Genomic DNA, 6097 nt, shown 5'->3' on the forward strand with positions numbered 1-6097 from the left:
CTGTTCAAATAAAGTTAATTCTGAGAACAAGAGTTGTAAATAATCCTTGAATGTGAGTTTGTAGGTTGTAGAATCAATTCAAGAGTTGTGGCGAGTGAAGTTATCCACATCGGTTCAGGAGCCTGATAAGAACATAAGGTCATATGAAATAGGAGCAGGAGTTGGCCATCTGGCCCGTCGAGCCTGCTCCGCCATTCAACAGGATCATGGCTGATCTGACCATGGACTCATCTCCACCTGCCCGCCTTTTCCCCATAACCCTTAATTCCCCTACTATGCAAAAATCTATCCAACTTTGTCTTAAATATATTTACTGAGGTAGCCTCCACTGCTTCACTGGGCAGAGAATTCCACAGATTCACCACTCCCTGGGAAAAGCAGTTCCTCCTCATCTCCATTCTAAATTTACTCCCCTGAATCTTGAGGCAATGTCCTCTCATTCTACCCTCACCTACCAGGGGAAACAACTTTCCGACCTCAATTTTATCTATCCCTTTCATAATTTTATATGTTTCTATAAGATCTCCTCTCATCCTTCTGAATTCCAGTGAGTACAGTCCCAGGTGACTCAATCTCTCCTCATAGTCTAACTCCCTCATCTCTGGAATCAGCCTGGTGAACCTCCTCGGCACCACCTCCAAAACCAGTATATCCTTCAAGTAAGCAGACGAGAACTGCACACAGTACTCCAGGGGTGCCCTCACCGGTACCCCGTACAGTTGCCAGATCGTTAATGTATATTGTGAATAGTTGTGGGCCTGGTACCAACACCTGGAGCACCCCACTCACCATTGATTGCCAATTGAGAAACACCCATGTATCCCAACTCTGCTTTCTATTGGTTGACCAATCCGCTATCTCACCCCCAACTCCATGCATCCTTATCTTTTATGCGGCACCTTATCGAACACCTTTAGGAAATCCAGGTAAATAACATCCATCTGTTCCCCTCTATCCACTGTGCTCATTATACCCTCAAAGATCTCCAGTAAGTTTGCTGAATCCTTGCTGTGTCTACCTGCTGGATCCATTTCTTTTCAGGTGCCTGACTATTTCTTCTTTAATGATAGCTTCAAATGTTTTCCCAACTACAGGTGTTAGGTTAACCTTCCTAAATGACCTTAAGACATAGGAGCAGAATTAGTCCATTCAATCCAGCGAGTCTACTCCACCATCCCACTCAACCCCATACTCCCGATTTCTCCCAATATCCTTCGATGCCCTGACCAATCAGGAAATGAGCAACTTCCGGCTTAAATATACCCACAGACTTGGTTTCCACCGCAGTCTGTGACAGAGCATTCCATAGATTCACTACTCTCTGGCTAAAATTATTCCTTCTTACCTCTAAAGGGTCACCCCTCGATTTTATGATACCCTCACCATAGGAAACATTCTCTCTTCACCATCCTATCCAGTCCTTCGGTAAGTTTCAGTGAGACCCCCCCACCCCCCATTTTTCTAAATTTCAGTGAGTACAGACCCAAAGCTGCCAAATGCTCCTCATATGTTAACCTCTTCTTCCCCGGATTAATCCCCGTGAACCTCCGCTGGACTCTCTCCAATGACAACCCATCCTTTCTGACATATGGGGCCCAAAACTGTTGACAGTTCTCCAAGACTGGCCCGACTAGTGTTTTATAAGGGTTCAGCAAAATCTCCTTGCTGTTATATTCGATTCCCCTTGAAATAAATGCCAACATTACATTTTCCTTCTTTACCAAAGACTTGACCTGTAAATTATTCTTCTGGGAATCTTGTACGAGGACTCCAAAGACCCTTTGCACCTCTGATGTTTGAACCTTCTCCTCATTTGGATAACAGTCTGCACTATTTTTACCAAAATGCATTATCATACATCTCCCAACACTGTATTCCATCTGCCACTTTTCTACCCATTCTTCCAATTTGTCTAAGTCCTTCTGCAATCACATTGCTTCCTCAGCACTACCTCCCCCTCCACCTATCTTCGTATCATCTGAAAACTTTGCCACAAAGCCATCGATTCCACTATCTAAATCACTGACAAACAATGTGAAAAGCAGCGGTCCCAACACTGACCCCTGAGGAACACCACTGACACCGGCAGCCATCAGAGGAGGTCCCGTTTATTCCCACTCGCTGCCTCCTGCCCGTCAGCCATTCCTCTATCCACGCCAGTATCTTTACTGTAACGCCGTAGGATTTTATCTTGTTAAAACACTCATGTGTGGCACCTTATCAAATCCCGTCTGAAAATCCAAGTAAATGACATCCCCTGCCTCCCCACTGCCCACCCTGCTTGTTACTTCCTCGAAGAACTCTAACAGGTTTGTCAGGCAAGATTTCCCTGCACAGAAATGATGCTGACTTTGACTTGTTTTATCATTGGTCTCCAAATTACCCCAAAACCTCATCCTTAATAGACTCCATCACCTTCCCAACCACTCGGGTTAGGCTAACTGGCGTATAATTTCCTTTCTTTTGCCATACTCCCTTCTTAAAGAGTGGAGAAACATTTGTAATTTTCCAGCCCTCCTGGACCATGCCAGAATCAAGTGATTCTTGAAAGATCACGACCAATGCATCCGTTATCTCTTCAGCAACCTCTCTCAGGACTCTGGGATGTAGTCCATCTGGACCAGGTAACTTGTCCACCTTAAGACCTTTGAGTTTGCCTGGCACTTTCTCCTTTGTGATAGCAATGGCACTCACTCCCGTTCCCAGACAGTCACGGACCTCTGACACACTGCTAGAGTCTTCCACAGTGAAGACTGATGCAAAGTACTCTTTAAGTTCATCTGCCATTTTTTTGTCCCTCATCACTACCTCACCAGCATCATTTTCCAGTGGTTCCAGTATCAACTCTCACCTCCCTTTTACTCTTTATATGACTGAAAAAACATTTAGTACCCTGCTTTATGTTATTGGCGATCATCTTTTCCCTTCTTATAGCTTTTTTATTCATCTTTTGTTGGATTTTAAAAGCTGCTCAATCATATCAACTTCCCACTCACTTTTGCTGCCTTATAAGCCCTTTCCTTGGTTTTTATGCAGTCCTTAACTTCCCCTATCAGCCGCGGTTGCCTACCCCTGCCATTAGAGAACTTCTTCCTCTGCGGGACTTATCTATCCTGCACCCTGTCAACTATTCCCAGAAACTTCAGCCACTTCTGCTCTGCTGTCATCCCCACCGGTATCCCCCTCCAATCCACCTGGGCAAGCTCCGCTCACATGCCTCCGTAATTCCCTTTATTCCATTGCGATACTGATACTGTGAGTTATGCCTCTCCTTCTCAAATTTCAGTATGAATGCAATCATATTATGATCTTCTAAGGGTTCCTAAGGGTTCCTTTACATTAAGCTCCCTAATAAGATCTGGGTTCTTACATCTATGATAGTCTTTCCCCAGTAGGCTCAAACACAAGTTGCCCTAAAAAGCCATTCAACCAATTCCCTCCCTTGAAATCCGACACCAACCTGATTTTCCCAATCCCCTTGCATATTGCAGTGCCCCATTACAATTGTGTCATTACCCTTATTACAAGCCTTTCCAACCCCCTTTGCAATCTCAACCCCACATCTTCGCTACTATTTTGCTGCTATATGGTTACCGTAATGGTTATCTCACCCTTGCAATTTCTTAATCCCAACCACAAGGATTCACCATTCTCTGACCTGATGTCACCGCTTTCTAAAGATGTAATTCCATCTCTTACCAACAGAGGCTCACCACCGCCTATGCCTTCCTGCCTGTCCTTTCATTACAAAGTTTATCCTTTGATGTTTAGCTCCCAGTTATGGCCTTCCTTCAGCCACGACTCAGTGACGCCCACAACTTCATACCGACCAATCTCTAACTGTGCCATGAGTTCATCCGCCTTATTCCAAATGCTACACGCATTTAGATGCAACACCTTCAGTCCCGCATTATTTGCCCTTTGGAACTTTGCCTCTGTGGTACAATTTAACTCCTTGCTCTGTCTGCATTTGTACCCCATCATTGGCTTGTCCTTCCTTACATTCATATTACATCATCTGCTTGTAAACCTGCTGGTTCATCCTCAGCTCTATCATCCTGTTACCTGCCTTTGCCTACATCATTTTTTTGTACAGTGATGTGACATTCACCTTCTTCTAATCTGCCGGGACCTGCACAGAATTCCAGAGAATTTGGGTAAATGATCACCAAAGCCTCTGCCGTTTCTTTCAGTACCCTGGGATGCATTCCATCAGGGCCAGGGGTCTTGTCCAACTGTAGCCCACAAGTTTGCTCAGCCCTACCTCTTCAGTGATAGCTATTGTGTCGAGGTCCTCGCCTCCCATTGCATCCATAACATCTCTCTTTGGCATGCCAGCCAGACATGTCCTCAGCTGTGAAGACCAACACAAAATAGTCATTCAAAGCCTTGACCATTTCCTCATAATCCAATATCAATTCCCCCTTCTTGTCCTCCAAGGGACCTGTGTTCACTTTAGCCTCTGCTTTATATAACTATAAAAACTTTTACTATCCATTTTAATATTTTATGCTATTTTATTTTCATAATCTCGTTTCCCTTTCTTTATTGCTCGCTTTGGGGTTCTTTGTTGCTTTTTAGTTTTCCCAATCTTCCAGTTTCCCTCTGCTCTTGGCAACCTTGTATGCACAGGCTTTTAGTTCAGTGCCTTCCTTTATTTCAGTACTTGCCCATGGCTGGCTTCCCCTGCCCTCACTGAACCTTGCTTTTAACTAGAATATACTTTTGTTGAGCACTGTGAAAAATCTCTTTGAAAGTCTTCCACTGTTCCTCAACTGTCCCACCATATAGCCTGTGTTCTCAGTCTACACTATCCAACTCCTCCCTTGTCCCATTGTAGCCTCCCTTGTTAAGTTATCCACACTGGTTCAGGAGTCTGATGGTTGAGGGGTAATAACTGTTCCTGAACCTGGTGGTATTGAACCCCAGGCTCAGTTCAGAGTTGTGTTGAGTGAAGTTATCCACACTGGTTCAGGAGTCTGATGGTTGAGGGGTAATAACTGTTCCTGAACCTGGTGGTGTGGGACCCTAGGCTCAGTTCAGAGTTGAGTTGAGTGAAGTTATCTACACTGGTTCAGGAGCCTGATGGTTGAGGGGTAATAACTGTTCCTGAACCTGGTGGTGTGGGACCCTAGGCTCAGTTCAGAGTTGAGGTGAGTGAAGTTATCCACACCGGTTCAGGAGCCTGATGGTTGAAGGGTAATAACAGTTCCTGAACCTGGTGGTGTGGGACCCTAGGCTCAGTTCAGAGTTGAGGTGAGTGGAGTTATCCACACCGGTTCAGGAGCCTGATGGTTGAGGGGTAATAACTGTTCCTGAACCTGGTGGTGTGGGACCCTAGGCTCAGTTCAGAGTTGAGGTGAGTGAAGTTATCCACACCGGTTCAGGAGCCTGATGGTTGAGGGGTAATAACTGTTCCTGAGCCTGGTGGTGTGGGACCCCAGGCTCAGTTCAGAGTTGAGGTGAGTGAAGTTATCCACACTGGTTCAGGAGCCTGATGGTTGTAGGGTAATAACTGTTCCTGAGCCTGGTGGTGTGGGACCCCAGGCTCAGTTCAGTGTTGTGGTGAGTGAAGTTATCCACACTGGTTCAGGAGCCTGATGGTTGTAGGGTGATAACTGTTCCTGAACCTGGTGGTGTGGGACCCTAGGCTCTTGTAGCTCTGGCCCAATGGTAGAAGTGAGAAGAGAGCATGGGCTGGATTATGGGGTGTCTGATGATGGATGCTGCTTTCTTGTGGCATGTAAAAGTGCTCAGTGGTGGGGAGGGCTTTACCCATGATGGATTAGGCTGGATTCACCACTTTATGTCGGCACTTCTATCCCTGGGCATATTGGTGTTTCCATACCAGGCTGTGATGCAAACATAAACACAAGAAATTCTTCAGATGCCGGAAACGTTGATGGAACTCAAGAGATCAGGCAGCACCCATGGAGGGGAATGAACAGGCAATATTTCTGACCGAGTCCTTTCATCGGGACTGGAAAGGACGGGGGAAGAAGACAGAATAAGAATCTGGGTACAAGTTAGCAGGTGAAAGAGGCTGTGTTGCAACCTTGTAAAACTCTGGTTGGACCACATCTGGAGTATTGCATCC

This window comes from Hypanus sabinus, chromosome 18 (genome assembly GCF_030144855.1).
Source record: "Hypanus sabinus isolate sHypSab1 chromosome 18, sHypSab1.hap1, whole genome shotgun sequence".
In the NCBI taxonomy this organism is placed as follows: domain Eukaryota; kingdom Metazoa; phylum Chordata; class Chondrichthyes; order Myliobatiformes; family Dasyatidae; genus Hypanus; species Hypanus sabinus.